Source organism: Oryctolagus cuniculus, chromosome 13 (genome assembly GCF_964237555.1).
Source record: "Oryctolagus cuniculus chromosome 13, mOryCun1.1, whole genome shotgun sequence".
NCBI lineage: Eukaryota > Metazoa > Chordata > Mammalia > Lagomorpha > Leporidae > Oryctolagus > Oryctolagus cuniculus.
The window spans coordinates 65,026,444-65,052,512 of NC_091444.1; the positions used below are offsets into that span (position 1 = coordinate 65,026,444).

General features: G+C 43.4%; 1 protein-coding gene and 1 non-coding gene across 5 annotated transcripts in view; both read left to right on the forward strand.

The window, feature by feature from the left end:
* EFCAB2 (EF-hand calcium binding domain 2) overlaps window positions 1–26,069 on the forward strand; it is a 120,158-nt gene that overhangs the window by 48,418 nt on the left and 45,671 nt on the right. The gene's annotated exons all lie outside the window — the stretch shown is intronic.
* On the forward strand, window positions 9,011–9,068 carry MIR7180 (microRNA mir-7180). Its single transcript, NR_162726.1, has one exon. It is a non-coding gene; the product is annotated as a microRNA mir-7180 (primary transcript).

The following is a 26,069-nucleotide window of genomic DNA, read 5'->3' on the forward strand; positions in this document are numbered from 1 at the left end:
GGTGGAATAGTACAGTATTTCCTTTTATGTCTGGCTATTTCACTTAGCATAATGGCATCAAGGTTAATCCATTTTGTAGCACGTGTAAGAATTTTGTTCTTCTGAATAATATTCCATTGTATGTGTATGCCACATTTTGTTTATCCATTCACCTGTTTGTAGGCCTTTGGGTTGTTTTTACCTTTTAGCTATTGTGAACAATGATGCTATAAATATGGGTATACAGGCATCTGTTTACATCCTTGCTTTAGTTCTTTTGTATACATCCAGAAATCAAATAACCTATTATCTGGTCCTTCTATGTTTGATCTTTTTTATGAGGAACCATTATAGTCTTCTTCAGTGCTGCACCATTTCACATTGCTATCAGCAGTCACAAAGATTCCAGTTTCTCTATATCCTTGTCAACACTTTATTTTCTGCTCTTTTGGTTTTTGTTATTGTTATTTTTATAATAGTCATCTAAAAGGGTGCAAAATGGTATCTTATTATGACTTTGATTTGTGTTTCTAATGATGACTAACAGCAGTTTTTCATTGCTTTTTGGCCATTTGTACACTCTGGATAATTGTTTATTCTAGTCTTGGACCCATGTTAAAATCAGGTTGTGTGGGTTATAGTTTTTTTTTGATGTTAAGTTGCAGGATGTGTGTGTATTTTTAACACAAATGGTAAGATGCTATGTAAACCATTATAAATCTCTCTCTCTCTCTCTTTTTTTTTTTTTTTTTTACAGGCAGAGTGGACAGTGAGAGAGAGAGACAGAGAGAAAGGTCTTCCTTTTGCCGTTGGTTCACCCTCCAATGGCCGCTGCGGCCGGCGTGCTGCGGCCGGCGTGCTGCGGCCGGCGCACCGCGCTGATCCAATGGCAGGAGCCAGGTACTTCTCCTGGTCTCCCATGGGGTGCAGGGCCCAAGCACTTGGGCCATCCTCCACTGCACTCCCTGGCCACAGCAGGGAGCTGGCCTGGAAGAGGGGCAACCGGGACAGAATCCAGCGCCCCGACTGGGACTAGAACCCGGTGTGCTGGCGCCACAAGGCGGAGGATTAGTCTAGTGAGCCTCGGCGCCGGCCATAAATCTCTTAATTCCTTAAGAAATAGCCCATGAAAATATGCTTCTTTCACTTATTAATATAGCTTGGTGATTATCCTTTATTAATATGTAAAGATCTTTTTGGAGTGAATGTTTAATGTGGTGGTTAAGACACCACTTGAAGCACCTGCATCTCATATGTGAGTGCCTGGATTCGAGTTCTGACTCTGCTCCTGATTCCAGCTTTGTGCTGCTGTGTACACTGTGTACCTGAGGAGGCAGCAGGTGATGGCTGCAGCAGCTGTGTCCCTGCCATGCATGTCACACACCCTGGATTGAATTCTGTGCTCCTGGCTTCAGCCTGGCTCAGCCCCAGCTGTTGTGGGCTTCTGGGGAGTGAACTGGCAGACGGGTGATTTCTCTGTTTCTGTCTCCTCTTTGTTTCTCTCTGCTTTTCAAAAGTAAATACATATTTTAAAAAATCTTTCTTTTGTTGTACGGATGAAGTGTAATGTAATGAGTTGCTCTGTCATTGATGGATATTTATTTCCGAGCTTTTTCTGTAATAGGAGTGTATACTGCAGAGATTCTCTTAGTACGCATGCAATTTTGTGACAGAAGTTTCCTCTAGGAGAAATTCCTGGAAGTATATTAAAGTACATGAATATGTTTTATAGATGTTGCTTTATTGACAGTATAGGCTCTCATCTCATTATGTGAGATTGCTTGTTTCCCCACTCTCTCTTAAACTCAGTTATCAAAATTTGGGATTTTTGCCAATCTGATATGTGAAAAATAGAAACTCAGAGTTAATTTTTCATATCTCTAAAATCTATTTGTATTTTCTTTTGTTTGAACTAGCAGTTCCTGACCTCGTCCCATTTTCCCCATTGAATTATTTATATTTTTAAATATTAAAGATCTTAGCCTTAGTCTGTGATATGTACATGCCACTAATTCTCTTTCTCCTTTTTTGGCTTTAGAAATTAGTGAAATTATATGAAGATACTTCAGAAAGTTCATAGCGAACAACTTAAAAATAGGTTTATATTTTGACGCAAAAATTTTTGAAATCCATGCATATGGGGGTTCTTCAAGAAGTTCATGGAAATATGTATGATGAAAAAACAGTGCATAGATTTCAAAGTATTTCCACTCCAATATAGACTTTCTTTTCTTTCTTTTTTTGTTTATTTGACAGGTAGTGTTACAGATAGTGAGAGAGAGAGAGAGACAGAGGTCTTCCTTCTGTTGGTTCACTCCCTAAATGGCCATCACGGCCGGAGCTACGCTGATCCGAAACCAGAAGCCAGGTGCTTCTTTCCTGGTCTCCCACACGGGTGCAGGGCCCAAGCACTTGGGCCATCCTCCACTGCCTTCCCGGGCCACAGCAGAGAGCTGGACTGGAAGAGGAGCAACCGGGACTAGAGCCCGGCGCCCATATGGGATGCCGGCACCGCAGGCGGAGGATTAACCTAGTGTGCCACCGCGCTGGCCCCGTCACACCAATATAAACTTAATTGTTAACTCCGTTTTCCATGAACGTTTAAAGTATTCTTATGCACCTTTTGTGTATGTTTTAATTTTTGGAAGCAAACAAAAGTAATTTTGAGTAGTTTTGTTTTTTTCTTTCAAATTTCCTCCCTCCCTCCTTCCCTCCCTCCCTTTCTCCTTCCTTCCCTCCCTTTCTCCCTCCCTCCTTCCCTCCCTCCCTTTCTCCTTCCTTCCCTCCCTTTCTCCCTCCCTCCTTCCCTCCCTCCCTTTCTCCTTCCTTCCCTCCCTTTCTCCCTCCCTCCTTCCCTCCCTCCCTTTCTCCCTCCCTCCTTCCCTCCCTCTTTCCTTCCCTCCTTCCCTCCCTCCCTTCTTCCCTTCCTTCCTTCGCCATCAAGCCTCTCCTAGCTAGTGTCGTCTTGCTATCAGAACAAGTCTCTTTCACTCTTTTACAAATATTTAGTTATTTATGTTGAAAGTCAAAATTACAGAGATGGGCGGGGGAGAGAGACAGACAGACAGACAGATGTCTTCATTCTGCTGGTTCACTCCCCGGATGGCTGAAACAGCCAGCACTGGGCCAGGATGAAACCAGGAACCAGAAGCTTTATCCAGATCTCCCATGTTGGTAGCAGGGTTGCAAACACTTGGGCCATCTTCTGCTGCTTTTCCCAGGCCAGGAACTGGATGGGAAGTGGAAGTGGAACCCACATGAGGTGCTGGTATCACAGATGACAGCTTTACCTGCTATGCCACAACACTAGCTCCACAAGTCATTTTTTAATGCAACTTTTAAAAAGCAGCTTTTCATCTTCAGCTCAGCCTGAGCCTCTGAGGTGCCTGACATCAAGTATCTATCGATCTCACCGATAGGGAGAGTAATTAATTAGCAGTTGGCAGGAACATTGAGCGTATTAGATCCTGTTTCTGATTGAATAAGAAGTAGCTAACAAGAATTTTTTTTGTAAGGGTTAGAAATAACTTTCAAAGAGAACTGGAGATGCCACAAGTATCGCTTTTACTTCTTCACATCAAATACTGTTTATGAAGAGATATTAATACAACATTTCACAATTCGTTTCATCAGGCAGTAAAACCTGTCAGCAGGATGGAGAAATTAGGTGGTCAGCTTCTGCAAATAATTATTATCTGAGAAAGCTGAGGCTATTCAAAGAAGGTTTGAAAAATTGTATAGGTCAAACAAGTCTGTATTTGTGCCATGTGGAACCTCATATAAAAGAGGAATTGGAATTGTTGGATGCTTATATCCCTCAATGGGGAGTGAATTGTGAAAACTGGTGTGGGGCTGGCGCTGTGGCATAGCGGGTAAAGCCACTGCCTGCAGGACTGGCATCCCATATGGGTGCCAGTTTGAGTCCAGGCTGTTCCACTTTCGATCCAACTCTCTGCTATGGCTGGGAAAGCAGAAGATAGCTCGAGACCATGGGCCCCTGCACCTGCGTGGGGAGACCTGGAAGAAGCTCCTGGCTCCCGACTTTGGATCGGCACAGCTCTGGTTGTTGCGACCAATTGGGGAGTGAACCAGTGGATGGAGGACCTCTCTCTCTCTCTTTCTCTGCCTCTCCTTCTCTCTCTGTGTAACTCTGACTTTCAAATAAATTAATAAATCTTAAAAAAAAAAAATGGGTTTCTTTGTATAATGATAGCTCATACATTTGAATGATTGAGTGATGAACTTAGGTAAGTATCTTGGTTAAAGCTCAAAAATATTGAGTTACAAATTTTGAAAGGAAGTAAACATTATGGTGTGATATATGTGAATTTTAAAAACATAAATTGATATTGTTTCTGAATACATAGGCATACATGGGAATAATAGTATTATCCTCAGAATTGTGTTTGTATCTGAAGATGGAGGATAAAGGTGGGGAGTGGGACTTCGCTGTTTGTGCAATGTTTAGGGAAAAATTCTAAAGCTTGTGGAGTGAAATATTAATGTCTATTAACTTTTGCAGTATATATGTGGCTGTCATATCTTTCCTGTGTTTTTCTCTGAAATGTTTCAGTTACACATAAATGAAAATTTCCTGAGTGATTTGCACCTTGTCCCTTCCATTTCACTTTCCAGTTACTTTCTGCAAAGTTGGTTATCATACCCGTTTGATGAGCTGTGATTAAGGAGTTAAAGAGCTTTAAAAAATCATCCCAAACCCTGCTTCTGAACTACTAGTTATTGTTAGATAGCTATCATTGTAGACCTCTTTCTATCCATGTGTTATAGGATAAATGGATAGAAAGGTGGAAAGTTAATAAGAAAGGAAGAAGCAGGAAAGGGAGGGAAGGAAAAGTGAAAAAAATTATGGAAGAAAAAAAAAAAAACAGACTATAGTGTCCACAAGAGTAGGGGTTTCTTTTATGCCCTCTGCTCTATCTCAGTACCTAGAACTGTGTTCGGCACAAAATGGATGTCTGCTAAGTTTTTATTGAATGAATGAGTGAAGGGCCTGTTCCTATATGATAATAGTCATGCTTTTTAAAAATATAAAGCAGGGGCCCCGGGCTGTGACTCAGCAGGTTAAGCTGCCACCTGCAGTGCTGGCATCCCATATGGGTGTCAGTTCAAGTCCCAACTGCTCCATTTCCTGTCCAGCTCCGTGATGATGTACTTGGGAAAGCAGTGGAGGATCACTCAAGTGCTTGGGCCCCTACACTCACGTAGAAGACCCAGATGAAGCTTCTGGCTCCTGGTTTCAGTCTGGCCCAGCCTTGACCACACCCATTTGGGGAGTGAACCATTGAATAGAAGATATATATCTCTCTCTCTCTGTCTCTCCCTTCCTCCCTCCCTCCCTCTCTCCTTCTCTCTCTCTCTCTCCCCCTCCCTCCCTCCCTCTCCATCCCTTCTTCTCTCCTTTACTCTGTAACTCTGTCTTTACAATATTTATATCTATAAAGCATAATTTAATTTTACTTAACTATAATAAAATAAATTTAAATGCAAGAAATTGTATAATCTCAAATGTTTGTTTGCTGTAGGAGACATTATTTTAAGTTCAGAAAAGAGAAAAACATTAAGAGCATATAGTCCGTGTGTGTGTGTGTATGTGTATGAGAGAGAGAGAGAGAGTTTAAATGTGTTTATTTTCATCTCTTTGAAAGGCAGATCAATATATATATAGAGAGACAGAGAGATCTTGTATCTTAGATCTTGTATCCTCTGGTTCACTCCCCAAATGCTCACAATAGCCAGGGTTGGGCCAGGCCAAAGCCAAGAGTTCAGAACCCAGAATTCCATCCAGGTCTTCCATGTGGTGGTGGGAGCCCAACTACTTGAGCCATCACCTCCTGCCTACAACAATGTGCATTAGTAGGAAGCTGGACTTGAAAGTGGAGACAGGACTTGAACCCAGTCACTCCCATATGGGATGTGGGAGTCCCAAGTGGCAACTTAATCTGCCATGCCACAACGTTTGTGTTTGTTTTTAAATAGTATTGCAAATATAAAAAAATCAGTTAACTCCTTACTCTGAAAATTTGGAGGACATAGCACTTTGAAAAAGTGCTACGTAGTTGGTTGAGCCTCCACCTGCAGCACCGGCAACCCATATGGGCACTGGTTTGTGTCCTGGCTCCGCCTCTTCCAATCCAGCTCTCTGCTTTTGGCCTGGGAAAGCAGTGGAGGATGGCTCAAGTGCTTGGGCCCCTGCAACCCACATGGGGGACCCAGAAGAAACTCCTGGCTTTGGATCTGCCCAGCTCTGCCCATTGTGGCCATCAGGAGAGTGACCCAGTGAATGGATGACCCCTCTCTCTGTCCCTCTGTCTGTAACTCTGCCTCTCAGATAAATATAACAAAAAACCCCTTGTATATATGAAATACATGAAATTTTTTTTATTCTTTATTTTTATTTTTTTTTTGACAGGCAGAGTGGACGGTGAGAGAGACAGAGAGAGAAAGGTCTTCCTTTTGCCGTTGGTTCACCCTCCAATGGCCACCGTGGCCAGCGTGCTGCAGCAGGCGCACCGCGCTGATCCGATGGCAGGAGCCAGGTGCTTCTCCTGGTCTCCCATGGGGTGCAGGGCCCAAGGACTCGGGCCATCCTCCACTGCACTCCCTGGCCAACAGCAGAGAGCTGGCCTGGAAGAGGGGCAACCGGGACAGAATCCGGCGCCCTGACCATGACTAGAACCCCGTGTGCCGGCGCTGCAAGGCGGAGGATTAGCCTAGTGTGCCGCGGCGCCAGCTGAAATACATGAAATTTTTAAAAAGCCTCCTGAACTTCCCCCTGACTAATAATATATCTTCAGTTTGTTATTATTTTTACCTAAAAAGGTAGACTATCTATGGCTTGTTTAGTACTCATGTGACTTGTATTTTGGGGGCATATTTGAGTGGAATCACTGCTAACCACCATCTTCCCATCCTGTTCTCCGTCCTTGGATCTTTGATTGGCGTCTGTTGTCTGGATTCTCTTGTCAGACTTTGTCTTCAGGAAGTGCTCCTGAATGTTCTCCTCTAGTCCTCCTAAGTTCACCTGTTTCCTTCACTCCTGAATGATGGCGTCTCGTACAGCCACACCATTTTTAATGACTGTGAGGTGTTCCAGTGTGTGAATACACTGTCACAGATTGCCTAATTTCAGAAATTTGGATTCTTTGTAAACCAGATTTGTAATGGGATGCTGCTATAATTTTGACATGGCACAATTATTTATGTAGAATTGTTCAGAGGCCTTATCTTTCCCAGACCACCAAAAAAGAAGTTCCTTACGCCCAGTTTCTTTTTATCTTGTCCTGTGGAGACAGAGAACTTGTGTGTCAGGCTTTATAATTTAGTTCTGAGAGTAGGCTGGTAGACAGCCACATAAGAAACCCACTCTGCCCTGGCCATGTTATGACACAGCATAACGAGCAGGGCCTACCCAAAGGCGGCTCCCTAGGCTCTGGACTTCCCAGGTTACATAACTGGAGAGAACGCATTGAGAGAAAAGGATCAAGCCCCATTCTGGACCCTGGGGCATGCCAAGGTTCAGGGGTTAATAAGAGAAATCAGAAAACGAAATGTGGACAAGTGGACACCAAAGAGAGAGAAACTCAGCTGGACATGGTGTCCCAGAAGCCAGGAGAACAATGTGTTTTCGAAAGAGAATGTGCCTGTGTAATGTCTACACAGGACAAGTTGCTAGGATGTTCTTTGTGGCTCATTACATCTAGTTTTATGGGCGTTCCATTGGATTTGGAAAGAATGCACGTTTTCCATTTGGGGGCATGTACTAATAAGGAAGAGCAAGCACTCCTGCTGTGAGATGTTGTCTCTTTATTATGTGGACAAAATGAAAATCCCACCCTGCTTGAGTTTGGAAATGGAGTTTGTTAAAGATGGAGGAAGTAAGATTTGAGAGTAATGGAATTTAAGCCATTTCAGGAGCATATGAAGGGAACAATCAAGAAAGGGGATTAAAGTGAGTTTTAAAAAAATTTTTATGTATTTTATTTCATTTGAAAGAAGGACAGAGAGAGATATACACATAGACACAGACACAGACACAGAGGTTTTCCATCCACTGGTTCATCCTCAAATGCCCACAATAGCCAAGGCTGGGCCAGGCCAAAGCCATGAGCCTGGAACACTATCTGGATCTCTTTCAAGGGTGATAGGGACCAAAGTACTTTAGCTATCATCTGTTGCCTGTCACGATGAGCATTAGCAGGAAGCTGGGTCAGCAACAAAGGAGCTGGGACTCAAAGCAGGCACCCTGATGTGTTTGTGTGTCTCAAGTGATGATTTACCCTTGTACCAAACACCTGTCCTAGGATTACAGTTTTGAAAATATACTTTAAATAGACAATATGTTCACATTGTTAAAAATCCAAAGGGAACAAGGTACAATGACAGGTCCCTTTAACCCTTTTATCAACTGCCCAGTTGCCCTCCAAAGTGACAGCAACCATAGTAGCAGTGTCTAGGGGTCACTCCAGAAATGCAAGTGCATATAGAAGGACATGCATGTGTGTTATTTTCTCCCCCTCCCCCTGTCTACTCAAGTCATTGGATTTGTACATGGCATGGTACCGTTTCCAGAGAGCAGGATCAAACGCAAGGTGAAACTTTTGGGGCTTCCTCAAGAGCATTCAGGGTCTAGAATGCCTGTAGCTGTTGTGTTCAAGCTTCAGCTCAGTGTGACTTCGATTTCAGCACATTGGAGACATCGCAAAGAGTGTGAGATCCGAGATACGCCAGTAAGCTGTGTTCCAAGCTATGTGGACTGAAGTTGGTTCATACAATGACACTGAGACAGAAAAATAACACTTGTATACAGGCTACCTTGTTCAGGGTACTTCATTAACTATCTTGATAGGGGAGACCTTTTGTGTATTTGCTACCTGTGCAGGCTCACTTTGGTTGACTTTGGAGTGTATATGTTTCTTTGTACTTACTGTGTGGTCTGGAACAGGTGCACATGTTACTGTGTGGCTACAGACAAGAAGAGTCAGAGGCTGTCTGAGGACTGGTGGTCTCAGGGAGTGTACTTCCTGGGGCCTCTGGGTATATAATTCCTGTGGCCTCTGGGTGTGTACCCTCTGTGGCTTCCAAGGTCATACTTCCTGCAGCCTCAAACTATTCTTCTTTACACAGGAAATAATAGTATAATAGTACTGGATTCCTTTGAGAAGTATCAGCTGTGTTAAGTGTGCAAGATTTTAAAAGAATTACTTATTTTCACACTATTTGAATGGCAGAGAGAAAGAGAGAAAGGATACACAAGAGAGACAGTCCATCTATCTGTTGTTTACTACTCTAAATGCCCACAACAGCCTGGACTGAGCCTAGCTGAAGCCAGGAGTTTGGAACTCATTCTGTATCCCCTACATGTGTAGTGGGGATCCAAGTGCTTGAGCCATCATCTGCTGCCTCCCAAGGTAAATGTTAGCAGGAAGCTGGAATTAGGAGCTAGGGCCAGGGCTCAAACCCAGGCACTTTGATATCTGATGTGGGAGTCCACCAAGTGGCATCCTAAGCACTGCACCAAATGCTTATCCCATGAGTTTTTGCCAGTAAAATGTGGATGGAGATGATGTGTGCCACTTCATGAAAATTAGTCACAGCTCTGGATACTAGATGCATTGGTAGGTGCACATGAAAGTCCAGGAGTTTTTGGAAGTTGCCTCCATATTTATTTAGAGAGAGTGAGAAGGAAGGTAGGGTTAGTAACTAGTGGCGTCACGTGTACACAGAGGGAGTAACTCCATCTTCACCATAGCCGAAATAGCTGTATATATTCTAGATAGATGAAATAGAGGGGATGAAGCTTCATCTGTAAGACAAGATGTCTCAATCTGGCTTTCCCTGGGGAAAGTGAGAAAGACAGGACTGGTGTGGGTGCATTCAAAGAGCTGTGGACAGGAGACAATTTGGTTTCAGTAAGAGTCCCAGGTAACATGGGAATCCATGATTTTTGTCATTGAAGAAGCAAGTGTTTGGGGTGCCACTGTATAGTGTAATCACAAGACCATTCTGAAAGCCAGCCTTTAAGTGCTAGAATTCAAGTAAGCTTTTGGTTAATTTAAAGGCATGATAGCGACACCAGCTCCTGACCCGTAGCCGTCTTCTCTTTCATTTTCTGAAGTTCTGAGAAGTGACAGATGTGTATTCTTTTCTGAAATTTGTTTAATGCATCTTACAATAGCTTCTGATCTTCCACTGAGGCGAGCTCATTTTTGGCTCTTTCCTTTGCTCACCAAATTCCAAAAGTACTGATTTTTTTAACTAAATGCTTGTATTTCTTATCTCTCCTAAGTTATAAATTTACTGAAGACCAAGTGTTCAGTTTTTGGGTTCTGTAATGCATACAGCTTTGTCTTTTCTCTAGAAACATGAACTGGGGGTGTATAGTCCTCTGTGTGGGTTGTTAGGACGAGAATATGGACAGGTGGGCCAGGGCCATCAGAATGATGCTGTTTCCTGACTGAAGGAACCTGAGCCTTCATTATGTCAGCAGTACAAATCCATGAATGCAGACAAGCGATAAGGCTTGATTTGGGGTTTCATATATTTTTTAAATTTTTATTTATTTTCATTTTATTTGAAAGTGGTAGGGGGAGAGTGGAGAGAAAGAGAGAGAGAAATGTCTTCCATCTATCTGCTGGTTTACTCCCTAAATGGCTATAATAGTCAGGGCTGGGCTGGGCTGAAGCCAGGAGCTTAGAACTTCATTCAAGTCCCCTACGTGGGTGACAGGGCCCCAAACTCTTGAGCCATCATCTGCTGCCTCCCAGGTTGTACATGGGCAGGAAGCTAGACCAGAAATGGAGTAGCCAGGACTCAAGCCAGGCACTGCGTTATGAGGTGCAGTCACCCTAGGCAGCAACTTAAACTGCTGCACCAAACATCCACCCCTGGATTTGAGTTTTATAAAGAAAACTACTTGTGGGTTGGTAGATTGATTGGCATGTGGACTAGAGCAGTGGCTTCTAATTCTGACTACACATTCGAATCACCTGGAAAGCTGAAAAAGCAAACAAAAAGACAGACACATACACAAAGCAGAAAAGTGATCAAATGACTTTGAATGGAAGAGCTGCCTTCAGTGGCACAAAGGCTGTCTGTGGTATAAACGAGGGTATAGAGCAGTCACAGTTCTTAGGCTGTGCTCAGAGGAATCTGAACTTGAGCCTGGGGAAAAAGGTTGGGTGAGAGCATGTACCTATGTGGTGGCTTCACAGAGCTGTCACCCAGCAACTTGCACTCTCCCAGCCCAAACAGTGTACAGCCACACAGCAGGTAAGTTAGCTGTCACCAAAGCTGGAAACGTCTGCGTTTCAGATGACACCATCAAGACAGTTAAAAAACAAGCCACAGAGCAGGAGAAAATATTTTCAAATCATGTATCTGATAAAGGTTCAGTATCCAGAATAAACAATGAACTCTTACAACTGAACACTAAAAAGAAATAACCCAAGCACTACGTGAACAAGGATTTGAATAGACATTTCTCTGAAGAAGGAATTTAAGGGCCCAAAACTACATAAAAATATACTAAATATCACTAGTCATTAGGGAAGTTGAAATCAAAACCACAATGAAATATAACTATAGATCCACTAGGATTGTTGTAACTTAAAAAACGAAAAATAACAGTTTTTGAGGATGTGGGGAAATTAGAACTTTGATGTACTGCTGAGAGGAATGTAAAATGGTGGAGCCACTTTAGAAAACAGTTTGGGGGCAAGCACTGTGGCTTAGTGGGTGAAGCCGCCGCCTGCAGTGCCAGCATTTCATATGGGTGCCGGTTTGAGTCCTGGCTGCTCTAGTTCCGATCCAGCTCTCTGCTATGGCCTGGGAAAGCTGCAGAAGATGACCCAAGTGCTTTGGCTCTGCACCTGTTTGGGAGATCCAGAAGAAGGTCCTGTTCCTGGCTTCGGATCGGCCCAGCTCTGGCCGTTGTGGCCATCTGGGGAGTGAACCAGCAGATGGAAGACTTTTCTCTCTCTCTCGGCCTCTGCCTCTGTCTCTCTAATGCTGCCTTTCAAATAAATAAAATAAATCTTAAAAAAAAAAAAAAAAAAAAAAACCAGTTTGGTACTTCCTCAACAAGGGAGACACAGACTTAGCATGTGACCCAAGAATTTCTTTCCTAGGTATGGCATATACCCAAGAGAAATGAGGAAACATGTCCACATAAAAACTTCCACACGCATGTCCATAGCAGTGCTATTTTCAGTAGCCAAAGAAGTAGAAGTAGTTCACGTGTCAATCATCTGATGAATGAATAAACAAAATATGATTTATTCATTTATGTATTATGTTTCACCCATAAAAATGAATGAAGTACTGATACATATTACAATATGGATGAACCTTGAAACATTATGCTGGGTGAAGGTAGTTAGACACAGATGGCGGGATGTTGCATGACATTTACATGAAAAGTCCAGAAAGCAGATTAGTGCTTGTGAGGGTACAAAGGGAGGGAGGAATGTGAAGGAGCTGCTAGCAGGAATTCCTTAAGGAGTGAGAAAAATATTCTTTGATTAGTAGCAGTGAAGATTGTTCAACCTCATGAATATACTAAAACCCACTGATTTAATACACTTTAAAAAGTCAATTGACAAAAATAGCAAAACAAACAAACTGATCCTAGTAAAGGTAGAAAATGTAAACACACTAATTACATAGAGTCAACCACAGAGCTTTCAAAAGAACTTTCACCAAAAGGCTTCGATCTAGGCGGTTTGCTAGAATTCTATCAAACTTAAAGACTAGTTACTCCTAATGGTACTTAGTATTTTCGGAATATAGGAAATGAAGGAAAAAGTCCACATTATTTTTCTGAAGTAAGTATAATGTTGACATGAAATACCTAATAAGGCATAAAGACCCTATGAAACAATTTTACATATGAATATACAACAATTGTAAATAAAGTAGTAGCAGCAAAATTCAGTAGTACGTTAAAGCAACTGGGTTTATCTAGCAATGTAAAAATAGTTCCATGTTGGGGTGTTTATTAATGCAATTCATTACTAGATATGAGAAACAAAGTCATAGGATCATCTCTATAGTAGTTTAAGAGGTATTTGACAGAATTCAACATACATTTATAATTTTAAAGACTCAAAAAAATTTCTACTCAAAATGTAGAAATTGAGAAAGAACTTTGCCAAAGTCTAGTTTCTGAATTAATGAGGATACATAAGCAGCATTTTTATGAAGCCAGGGTCAAGAGAGAGAAGCCACATTTGCCATTTAGTATTTTTTAACAATGTTTTGTTTTTAGATACTATTTGAAGTTTACATTATAGTCAGAGTATTTAGTATTGACTGGAGAGAAAAACCAACACAGACAAGTCTCAACAGAGGCATAAATGTTGGACACAAAATAGTTGAAGGTAGAATAGATATAATAAAGAATAACTATATTCATAGTGATATGATTAAATATCTGGAAACTCCAAGAGAATCAATAGGAAAACTACCACAAAGAAAAATTTAGTAAAGTAGTAGGAAATAAACTCAGGAATTAGGAGCCTTTAACTATGCACAGAATGCCCTGGTAGATGATATAATGAACTTAAGACTAATTTGTAATAGCAACAAAACCCCTCAGATTTATAGGCATAAATGTAATAAGAAATATACATTAGGAAATGTTACATTGGGAAAATCTGAAAGATTTAAAAAAAAGGACTTGGATGAATGGGAAGACCCATCATGTTTTTGGATAGGAAGACTTGCAATTATAAAGATGTTAAATAATCATAAATTATAAATTTAACACAGTGTCAATGAAAAAAACCCAATAAATCTGTTTTGGAGCTTGACAAGTGAATTTTTGTAAATGTTTATTTATTTATTTATTTATTTTCATCTACTTGAAAGGCAGAGAGAGAGAGAGAGAAAGAAAGGGAGAGATATTTTCCATCTGCTAGGTTACTCTCCACATGCCCTCAACAGCCAGGGCTGTATCAGTCTGAAGCCAGGACCCTGAAGCCCACCGACATCTTGCATGTGAGTGACAGGGGCCAAACACTTGAGCCATCATCTGCTGCCCCCAAGGCTGCATTAGCAGGAACCTGGATCAGAAATAGAGCAGCCAGAACTTGAGCTAATACTCCAGTGTGGAATGTAGCTGTCCCAGGCAGCAGTTTAACTTGCTGTGCCACAATGCCCACCCCGACAATGGAATTTTAATGTTGATATGAAAAAATACATATGCAAGAATAGCCAAGAAAACTCTGATAAAGAAGAGTAAAGGCAAGGGCCTAGCTTTATTTGATATTAGCATGCTACAAATCCTACATAGTTAAAAGAGAGTGGTGAAAATCCAGAAACAGCCCTAGGTCATATAGATGTAGTGGCATCTTTGACAAGTGAGAAGATGATAGCCTTAACTAAACACCCATTTGGAAAAATACAACAATTGGATCTGTACTTCCTACTGAATACCAAAAGAAAGTCTACGTGCAACAGAAATTCAGGCATAAAACATAACATAATTTATTGGCACCTTCACTGGTGTAAGAAAATTAAAGTTCCACCCCCCAAAACATCAAATGAAGAAATATGTAACAACTTGAGGAAATATTCTTTTAGATGACTAATATTCCTAATAAAAAAGTGGTACCTTTACAAAAAAAATCTAACCAGAAATCTCTACTTGTCGACCACAGAGAAAAAAGAAATTTAGTATGTTGTTACTTTCAAATTTGATCTTTTTTGGTAGGAATGTTAATTAGTATAGCCACTATGGAAGACAGTGTATGGATTTTTTTGAAACCTAGGAGTAGATCTGCCTATGAGCCAGCAATCCGACCACTGGGTATATACCCAAAAGACAAGAGAGCACCACCAAAGAGGCACATGCTCCACCATGTTAATGCAGAACTGGTCACAGTTGTCCGTCATCAGATGGCTGGATAAAGAAAGTGTGCTACGTATACACAGTGGGGTACTATTCAGCCACGAAGAGTGAAATCTGTCACCTGCAGCAAAATGGATGGAAATGGATGGAAGAAGATGTTGTATTGAGTGAAATCAGCCAGACACAGGAAGACAAATACTGCATGTTCTCCCTCATACATAGAAGTGTGTGTGTGTGTGTGTGTGTGTGTGTGTGTTTTAAGCAAATCAGTCTGAACACAGAATGGTGATTATTAGAGGCTGGGAAGGGTTAGAGGGATAGAGGAAGTTTGGGTTAAAAAAAACAGGTAGCTGAGTTGGTTCATTAATTGTGACAAATATGTCATACTAATATGAGATGTTAATGGGGAGGTGGGGCAGTCTACTGATTGTGGCAAGTATATGAATATGAACTCTGTACTATATAGTTTTTGGTTTTGAAATGTAAAACTGCAATAAAAATTGTTTAAAATTTTTAATCTTTGTTGTGCTTTTAAGAGCATTTTGTTTTAAAATAATTTTAAGTTACAGAAATTCCAAAAATAGTTCTGAGAGTCCTTGGCCAGTCCTTCACCCAGCTTCTCCTAATGTTCACATCTTGCATAATGATAGTACAGTGATCAAAACCAAGAAATGAACATTGCTTCATTACCATGAACTGAACTGTGGGTCTTGTTGGATTTCCACCAGCTTTTTGACTACTCTCAATCTCTCTTCCAGCACCCAGAGCAGAATGCCACATTGCAGCTAATTGTCTTTGTCTCTGTAGTCCTCCAATCTGTGGCAGTTCCTTGTTCTTTCTTTTATGACCTTGATACTTTTGATAAATCCTGCCCAGTTATTTTGTAGAGTGCCCCTCAGTTTGAGGGGCCAGAGCTGAGGTGATTCTAAGGAACCAGGAACAACTTCTGGGTCTCCCATGTGGGTGCAGGGCCCAAGCACTTGGGCCATCCTCCACTGCAGAGAGCTGGACTGGAAGAAGAGCAACCGGGACAGAATCCAGTGCCCTGACTGGGACTAGAACATGGTGTGCTGGTGCCGCAGGCGGAGGATTAGCCTACTGAGCCACGGCGCCGGCCTATTCAGTTATTTTTCAATAAGGACTTAACCTAGTTATTTGAGAGTGATAGAGAGGAAGAGAGAGAGAGCGAGAGCAAGTGAGCTTCCATCCACTGGCTCATTCCCCAGATGGCTGCAAGGGCTGGGGCTGGGTCAGGCCAAAGCCAGGAGCCTGGAGCTTCTTCCAGATCTCCCACATCCCCACTATGAAGTTACTAATTTTCCCTTTGTATTTAGTAAATTAATTTAGGAGAGATACTTTGGAGGCATGCAAATATCTTTGTGTTTCTGCTTCAACTTTTCCCACAAATTGTAGTATATCTGTTCGCTGGTCTGCCCTTTGACAATTATTACTATATTGTTTGCCAAATGGTGTTGCTCTGTGAGTTTTCAAAAGGGAACTCTAGGACATTGATCTTGTTTTTATTTTGTTTGGGTAGTGTGCAGCCATTTGGTAATGTTGATTCAGAACTATTTTTTTAATTAAAAAATTATTTATTTGAAAAGCAGAGAGAGAGAGGGGGAAAGTATCTCCCATCTTCTGGGTCACTTCTCAAATGCCTGTAACAGCTGGAGCTTGGCCAGGCTGAAGCCAGGAACCAGGAACTCATTCCAGGTCTCCACCTGGCGGGCAGAGACCCAGGGGCCTGAGCCATCACCTGCTGCCTGCAGGGCATGTACTAGCAGGAAGCTGGACCCCAGGTGCTCTGATGGGGGATGTGGGCATAATCACTAGGCCAAATGCCTGCTCCCCTGTCCCCGCGTTATAAATATTATTTGGGAGAGCTCCCACCAGTTGATTGCCTCTCCAGATACCCACAACAGAGTTGGGGTGTGCTGAAGCTTGAAGCTGGGGACTGATTCCAGGTCTCCCACGTGGGCAGAAGAGGACAAAGCCTCCGGAACTTTCAGACATTTCCCAGCTGTGGAAAATGTTTTGGCTAATTAATTCAGTAACATTTATTAAACCTTTGTTAGGACCAAAGCAGCTATGAACATACACAAAGGACATGGTACTTCCTGTCTGCTGTGAGTCTTTGTCTCTCGAAAAATCATACGAAGCACCATGACTGAGTCTAAGAAGATGCTGTTGTAAAAACTGCTGACAGACAGAATCCCAGGACTCGGAGGATGGGGACCAACTTCAGTTTTGCTCTGTACCAGCCATAGCGCTAGCAGAATGAATCCAGTAACTTCTGAAATGTTCTAGTTACCTTCTTTCTTAAAATAAGGATTATAACATAGACTGATATGAGAATTAAGTGAGGGAATGTTTCTGAATGTATATGAAAATATTTTTAATTGAAAGGAATTTTTCAAACTATTGTGTACTACAGATTCATTTATTATTCCACAAATGTTGAGTTTCTTTTATGTTTGAGCTTGTACCCTGTGTGAGAATATAGCATTGAAAGAGATAGATAAGGCCTCTGCCCTTAGGGAAGTTACATTTTAGAGGAAAGAGGCATAAAAAAGTAAATAGATAAGAAATAAATACAATTTCAGTAGGAATAAGTGCACTCACATAGACAAAACAGGATGATGTGAAACATGCTATAAAGAAAATAAGATGATAAATTAGAGAATGAAAGGGTAGTTAGGAGGGATGGGACAATTTAGATATTCTGGTCAGGGAAATTTTCTGTGAAGCTTTCTTTTGTTTGTTTCTAAGATATTTTTTTTTTTTTTTGACAGGCAGAGTGGACAGTGAGAGAGAGAGACAGAGAGAAAGGTCTTCCTTTGCCGTTGGTTCACCCTCCAATGGCCGCCGCGGCCGGCGCGCTGCGGCCGGCGCGCTGCGGCCGGCGCAGCGCGCCGATCCGATGGCAGGAGCCAGGAGCCAGGTGCTTTTCCTGGTCTCCCATGGGGTGCAGGGCCCAAGCACCTGGGCCATCCTCCACTGCCTTCCCTGGCCACAGCAGAGAGCTGGCCTGGAAGAGGGGCGACCGGGACAGAATCCGGCGCCTCGACCGGGACTAGAACCCGGTGTGCCGGCGCCGCTAGGCGGAGGATTAGCCTAGTGAGCCGCGGCGCCGGCAAGATATATTTATTTGAAAGGGAGAGCTACAGAGAGAGGGAGAGACAAAAAGAGAAGTCTTCCATCTGCTGATCACTCCCCAAATGGCTGTGACAGCAAAGGCTGAACCAGGCCAAAGCCAGAAGCCAGGAACTACCTGGTGGTCTCCCACGTGGGTGGCAGGGACCCAAGTATTTGGGTCATCTTCTGCTACTTATCCCTGGCTAATGCAGGGAGCTGGATCGGAAGTGGAGCAGCCAGGACTTGAACCGGCGCCCATGGGATGACTGTGTTTCAGGAGGCAGCTTCACCAGCTAAGCCACAGATCTGTAGGATTAGGAGCCAGGGGTCTCCAAAACACTCAAGGAAAATGAAATGAAAAGGTACTTGTTTCGGTGTAAAAAAATTTGGAATCTACACATAGTTTATTCATGATACAAATTTTCTGTGGACTTTTTGAAGACCTCTTAGGCCAGGATTTAAAAATTTTGGCACCAAAATAAGCTCATCTTTCCTTTTCTTTCTTTTTTTAAAAATTTATTTGACAGGTAGAGTTATAGACAGTAAGAGAGAGAGATAGAGAGAAAGGTCTTCCTTCCATTGGTTCACCCCGCAAATGGCCGTCACAGCCAGTGTGCTGTGCTGATCCAAAGCCAGGAGCCAGGTGCTTCCTCCTGGTCTCCCATGGGATACAGGGCCCAAGCACTTGGGCCATCCTCCACTGCCCTCCCGGGCCACAGCAGAGAGCTGGACTGGAAGAGGAGCAACCAGGACTAGGACCCAGTGCCCATATGGGATGCTGGTGCTGCAGGCGGAGGGTTAACCAAGTGAGCCAAGGTGCCGGCCCCCATCTTTCTTTTTCTAACAGAGTAAAAAAGAAATTCATTTTGGTACAATTCCCCCCCACCCCCCCGACCCCCCCTGCCAGAAATTCATACATACTCATATATACATTCAACTACTTTCAGAGTGCACTGAGAGATCTTTTTCTTCTTTTGTAAACATCTGTGGCCCCTAGAATTAGGAAAACAGCATATACTCAAAATATTGAAGACAGAATATAGTTTGAATACTCCTTTGATAAACTAAAAAATGTATTACTTTTCCATAGTCATCTCTTATGGAACTGAACCTTTTTTTTTTTTTTTGACATGTTAGCATTTTATTTTATTTTTTTCCCCAGAAACCTTTTATTTAAGGTATATAAACTTCATGCATTTCATAAATACAACTTTAGGAACACAATGATTCTTCCACCGTACCCACCCTACTACCCACTCTCCCACCCTGGTTCCTCTTCCCTCTCCTAGTCCCATTCTTATTTTTTACTAAAATCTATTTTTGATTAACTCTATACTAAGTAAAGAGGTTTTTGTTCCAAGATTTTTTCTCATTCTCTGTTATTTTTAAAAAAGATTTATTTGTTTATTTGAAAGCCATAGTTACACAGAGAGTGCAGAGGCAAAGAGAGAGAGAGAGGTCTTCCATCTGATAGTTCACTCCTCAATTGGCTGCAATGGCTAGAGCTGCGCCGATCCAAATCCAGGAGCCAGTAGCTTCTTCTGGGTCTCCCACATGGGTGAGGGGCCCAAGGACTTGGGCCATCTTCTACTGCTTTCCCAGCCATGTTAGAGAGCTGGATCAGAAGTGGAGCAGCCAGGACTTGAACCGGTGCCTATAAGGGATGCTGGTGCTTCAGGCCAGGGTGTTAACCTGCTGTGCCACAGTGCCGGCCCCTAAGTAAAGAGTTTAACAAGTAGTATGAAAAAAACCCTATTTCTCACCAGTTTTTTAATTTCTCTTTTGATTTCTTCTATGACCCACTGTTCATTCAGGAGCATGTTGTTCAGTCTCCATGTATTTACTTATGTTTTAAAGATTCTTGAGTTGTTGATTTCCAGCTTCATTCCATTGTGGTCAGAGAAGATGCATGATATAATTTTGATTTCTTTGAATTTGCTGAGACTTGCTTTATGGGCTAGCCTGTGGTCTATCCTAGAGAAAGTTCCATGCACTGGTGAGAAAAATATATATTCTGCAACTGCAGGATGAAAAGTTCTGTAGATATTTGTTAGGTCCATTTGGCCCATAGTGTCCATTAACTGTTGTTTCTATGCTGGTTTTCTGTCTGGTTGATCTGTCCATTGCTGAAAGTGGGGTATTGAAGTCTCCCATTACTATTGTATGGGAGTCTATGTCTCCCTTTAGATGCATTAACATTTCTTTTAAATAGCTAGGTGCCCTGTAATTAGGTTCATATACATTTGTAATAGTCATACTTTCCTGTTGAATTGATTCCTTAATCATTGCCCTTCTTTGTCTCTTTTAACAGTTTTTGTGTTAAAGTCTATTTTGTCTGATATTAGGATGGCTGTACCAGTTCTTTTTGGTTTCTGTTAGCATGGAATCTTTTTCCATTCTTTCACTTTCAGTCTGCGTGAGATGTGTTTCTTGTAGGCAGCAAATAGATGGGTCTTTTTTTTTTAATATTTATTTATTTGAAAGGCAATGTTATAGAGAGGCAGAGAGAGAGAGAGAGAGAGAGAGAGAGAGAGAGAGAGAGAGAAAGAGAGGTCTTTCATCTGCTGGTTCACTCCCCAGATGATCTCAATGGCCAGAGCTGCACTGATCTGAAGCCAGGAGCCAGGAACTTCTTCCAGGTCTCCCACATGGGTGCAGGGGCCCAAGGAGTTGGGCCATTTTCTACTGCTTTCCCAGGCCATAGCAGAGAGCTGGATCAGAAGTGGAGCAGCCGGGACCTGAACCCGCACTCATATGGGATGCTGGTACTGCAGGCAGCGGCTTTACCCTCTATGCTGCAGTGCTGGGTCTTGTTTTTTAATCTGTTTAGCCAGTCTGTGTCTTCTAACTGGAGAGTTGAGGTTATTTACATTCAAGGTGACTATTGATAAGTGATGACTTTACCCTGCCATTTTTCCATAAATATTCCTACTGTTAAGCTCATCTTTGTATTCCATTTTCCATGGACATTTAAAGTGCCTGATAATGAATGTCTTCCCTACAATTAGCATATTTGTGGTTTTGCTTTCTCCCACCTGGTCAGGGGAGGGCCTTTCTCTGATTCACAGTGCCCAGGCCCTGCAGATGCAGAAGGCTCTGGTTAAGTGACCATTCCGAGTGAAGTCCCCTGTTACATGGAGCTTTTTCCCTACAGCATACAGGAGATCCAGGCTCTGTCTTTTGGGGGCTGTGAGTTCTGGCACACAGAACTGTAGGAGAAATAATATTGCACTAGTTAGAACCAGAAGGTTTTCAGGAAGTATGTGTAGCCGTGAAAAATAATCTTCACTTGGTAAGTCAGACCTTGGACAAAGAGGCCTATTCTGCAGAGTGGTTGTGCTGCTGCCGTTGTAGCTTCATGTCGTTATGTGGCTCCAAATTAAGGGAATCTGTGAAAAGTAAGGGTAAGGTCTTTATTTTGTTCTCTACTGTACTGTAGGTGTTACTGGATGCATAGTAGTGTTAAATATTTGTTCAGTGAATGAAAATTATTTTCAAATCCTGCTTTTTTCCAAAATATTTTGAATTGCTTTTAACATCCTCTCACACTTAGCATGACATCAGTTTTTTTTCTCATGGAGGAGGTAAAATATTTTGTTTGTTCTTTTATCCTGTAGAATGGCATGAAATGTTCTGAACTGGCGATGTTTTTGACCTTAGACTGCCCTTAAACCGAAGCCTCACAGCCCAGTACCGTGGCACTGGCTCCATCTTGTGTCGGGAATGTGGTATCACACCGGCTGCATGCCAGCCTGCCGGGAGCGAGCGTTCACGCAATCACACTTGTTGTTAAGTAGTCAAGTGGTGAATGTAGTCGATGATGCGGTTATTGGGCCACCTGTTTGTGACACCTGTGTTCTGAAATAGTGTTACTCCCCTGTCTGCTACTCTCTCTGTGGTGCAGGTGCAGGAACAAATTCTTAACTTTTGGAGTTAATTTGTACTTCCTATCAGTATAAGACATCTGTGTACACCGACAAAAGAAATGAAATATCTGCATAGTTTAAAGACTTCCTGGTGAAACAATGCCATAATCAAGCTGTTGGCAACTTTTTGAAAATACCATTAAATTGATTTAAAAGGAAGAAAATAATTTTCCAAAGGAAAAATTATTTTTTTTCTCTTTACAAGAGTTGTATTTGATTTCTGTTTTGTATGCATGGGAGAACACCAAGGGAGTCGGTCCTAACCACTCTACTTGTCCAGGAGCTGGTCCTTTATAGAGATAGCTGGAGGGGTAGCTTTCCCTGGACAAGGGGGTGGTGACCACAGTATCAGTTGTGTGTGGGAACCAAAACCTGCTGACCTGTACCAGCTCACAAGAGCTGACTGTGAAGTTTGCAGAAATTCTGCAAGCCAAAGTTTAAAAACTATTTTACATAAAACATAAATTACATGAACTCAGTTAAATTCTGTTTAGAGCAGGGGTGCTGGCTCCAGCACTTAGACTGAATGGGAACAGTGTAGAAAAGGTTCCCAAGGCCCCTGCACCAGGCTGACACTAGCTTGGGAAGCAGTCCATGTCTTTCAGGTTGTTTGGTATAAAGGTCAAAATAAATACGGAAAATAAATAAATAAAAATAAATAAAATCTCTGAAGGGAATAAATGCTCAGAAATCGACTGCTCTCTGCTCACTGTCTTGGGTTCTGGAGGTTGAGGACGTCCCCTGTAGGTGTATGGTGGAGATGCCAGGTGGTGAGGAGCTACCATGCATCCCCTCCAGAGTCCACCCGAGTGACTGCACTCGCAGTGGGTAGCATGGAACTGGCGTGGCTGGTGTACTGACACAGTGGAAATCAGCAAGTGCTGCAAGTCTGGGTCTTTCCCCTTGAAGAACCTGTCGCTAACCAACATACTGCTGCGTGCAGATGGGTTTCTGTGTGTTTTTTCTCTCTGTTCCCTTCCAAAAACCTGACAGAAAGAAGGAATTATGAACTTTTTGAAAACTATTTTAATTTACTATGCTGACTTCATTTCTTAAAGTTTTTTTAAAAAAATTTATTTTATTTATTTGAAAGAGTTACAGAGAGAGGGAGAGACGTGTCTTCTGTTGTTTTACTCCTGAATCAGCTGCAACAGCTGGAGCTGAGCCAATCTGAAACCAGAAGTGGAGCAGCCAGGACTCGAACCTGCACCCATATGGGATGCCTGGTGCTGTAGGCCGGGGCTTTAACTCATTGTGCCACAGTGCCAGCCCCTTGAAGTTGTTTTAAAAGGGTATGTTAAGACTTTAACTGCCTTAAGAATTTTAATATTAAAATAGTTTTAAAAATAATTTTGAATCAATTCACTTGATTAAAAATCTCATTTAGGAGAAACAAGTTAATAGATATGATACTATTATTTTGTATTTTACTTTCATTGTCTAGTTCTAGTCTACTAGCATTTTTCTTTTTTTCTGAGCTACTTTCTTGTATTTGCATCACTAAGCTGTGAAGTTTCTGATCCCTACCTTCTGAAGCTGTATTTTTGCCTCCTTGGGTGTTTTCTGCCGTTTTCCTTGTCGTTTTTCTCCCTCTGTAGGCTTCTCTTTGTCAGTCGCTGGTCTGTCCTCGTGCAGACCTGTGTTCTTTCTTGCCTGTCTGTTTCTCTTGGCCCCCTTTAGGAGACCCCTCCTGAGGCTGAACTGTTAGGATGGTGTTTGCGTCACCCTGGCCGCGCCTCCCTAGCCAGGGGCCATCTGGAGTTCCTCAGGGCCCACCTTGGCCTGTCTGCCGCGCCCCATGTTCTGGCACCAGAGTTACGATGTGAGGGCAGCTCATGGAATCTCTGGGTCTTCTGTGCTCCCTCTCTGTGTTTTAGGAGCTGGGAAAGCGAGAGACATGCTAAGTGAACCTTGTTCCTGCTGTAATTTCCCCTTCCTCTCATCTCTCAAGGATTCGCGGAGCTGGGTGGAGGGTAGGGGGTCCGGGGTGCGGAGGTGGCTGGCGTCTCGTGTGAAGTGAGTTCATCTTGTTCCATTATCATGTGAAGAAAGAAACATTGGAGAAGGCAGGGCTGTTAGGATTTAAACAGCTCCTCCCATGCCCCATCTCTGTCACAGTCAGCCAGCCGCCCTGAAGGCACCTGCTGGTGGGCTGGTCCTGGGCAGAGGTCAGTGTGACACTGAGCTGGGGAGCTGCCGCTGCCCTGAGAGAGCTGGCCGCTCGTGTTTGTGATGCCTGGAGCCTCTGTCACAGGAGCCGTCATGAGAGACCAGCACAGCACTGCCGCCAATAAGAATGCTCTCTTACATAAGCCACCGGCTCTGTGTCTGGTCTGTGTGGACTGAGTTACAGAGTCAGAGGTAGAGAGAGAGTGAGAGAGAGGTCTTCCATCCCTTGGTTCACTTCCCAGAATGGCCACAATGGCCGGAGCTGTGCCGATCCAAAGCCAGGAGCCAGGTGCTTCTTCCCACTCTCCCATGCTGGTGCAGGGGCCCAAGGAGTTGGGCCATCTTCTACTGCTTTCCCAGGCCATAGCAGAGATCTGGATTGGAAGTGGAACAGCCAGGACTCGAACCGGCACCCACATGGGATGCCGGCACTGCAGGTGGCAGCCTTACCTGCTGTGCCACAGCATCGGACCCTGTATGTACTCTTAAAAATAATTTTAGGCATGGGCGTTGTGGCACAGTGGGTTGAGCTGCTGCTTGACGTGTTGGCATCCCATGTTGGAGCCCTGGACAGCAATCTGCAGAGCGAACCAGTGGATGGACTGTCTCCCCCTCTTTCCATCTCTGCTTCTCTGCCTTTCAAGTAAATAATTTAAAAGTGATCTTAAAATGAGAGCACTTGGGGAGAACTTTAAGAGGACATTTGGCTCATACCTCTGCTTTTTCAGATGAATTTATAAACAGCACGGAACTGCGGTTTTCCAGAAGAGAGAAACAAATTCTTATTGGGACTATCCTGTGATAGAAATGTGTGTATCAGGTAGCACAGGACGCTACTCAGGATGTGTCTGTGCCACACTTAAGCAAATAAACCAAGCCATGCTAAGCAACACGGTATCTGAGGGCCAAATTTGCTCCTTAGGTCATCAATTTGTCCCCTGGATCTGCATTCAAAGCTCCCACGGGGTTGGAATAGCCACCTTGTTGTTATCAAAAAGTTCTTTGGGCTGGTGTTGTGGCACAGCAGGCACCCCCGGTTGGAGCTCTGCACCTGGGAAGGCAATGGAAGATGGCCCAAGTGCTTGGACCCTGCCAGCCACGTGGGAGACCAGTAGGGAGTTCCAGTCTTCTGGCTTCAGCCTGGCCCAGTTCTGGCTGTTGTGGCCATTTGGGGGGTGAACCAGTGGATCGAAGAGCTCTCTGTCTGTCTATTTCTGTCTCTCACTCTGCCTTTCACATAAATATGTAAGTAGATTTTTTTTTTTTGACAGGCAGAGTGGACCGTGAGAGAGAGAAAGGTCTTCCTGTGCCGTTGGTTCACCCTCCAATGGCCGCCGCAGCTGGCACGCTACGGCCGGCGCACCGTGCTGATCTGAAAGCAGGAGCCAGGCGCTTCTCCTGGTCTCCCATGGGGTGCAGGGCCCAAGTACTTGGGCCATCCTCCACTGCACTCCCTGGCCACAGCAGAGGGCTGGCCTGGAAGAGGGGCAACCGGGACAGAATCCGGTGCCCCGACCGGGACTAGAACCTGGTATGCCGGCGCCGCTAGGTGGAGGATTAGCCTGTTGAGCTGCGGCGCCGGCCATAAATATGTAAGTAGATCTTAAAAGTTCTTTAATTAGGCCGGCGCCGTGGCTCACTAGGCTAATCCTCTGCCTAGCGGCGCCGGCACACCAGGTTCTAGTCCCGGTCAGGGCGCCGGATTCTGTCCCGGTTGCCCCTCTTCCAGGCCAGCCCTCTGCTGTGGCCCGGGAGTGCAGTGGAGGATGGCCCAAGTGCTTGGGCCCTGCACCCCATGGGAGACCAGGAAAAGCACCTGGCTCCTGGCTCCTGCCATCGGATCAGCGCGGTGCACCGGCCGCAGTGCGCCGGCCGCGGCGGCTATTGGAGAGTGAACCAACGGCAAAAGGAAGACCTTTCTCTCTGTCTCTCTCTCTCTCTCACTGTCCACTCTGCCTGTCCAAAAAAAAAAAAGTTCTTTAATTAAATAT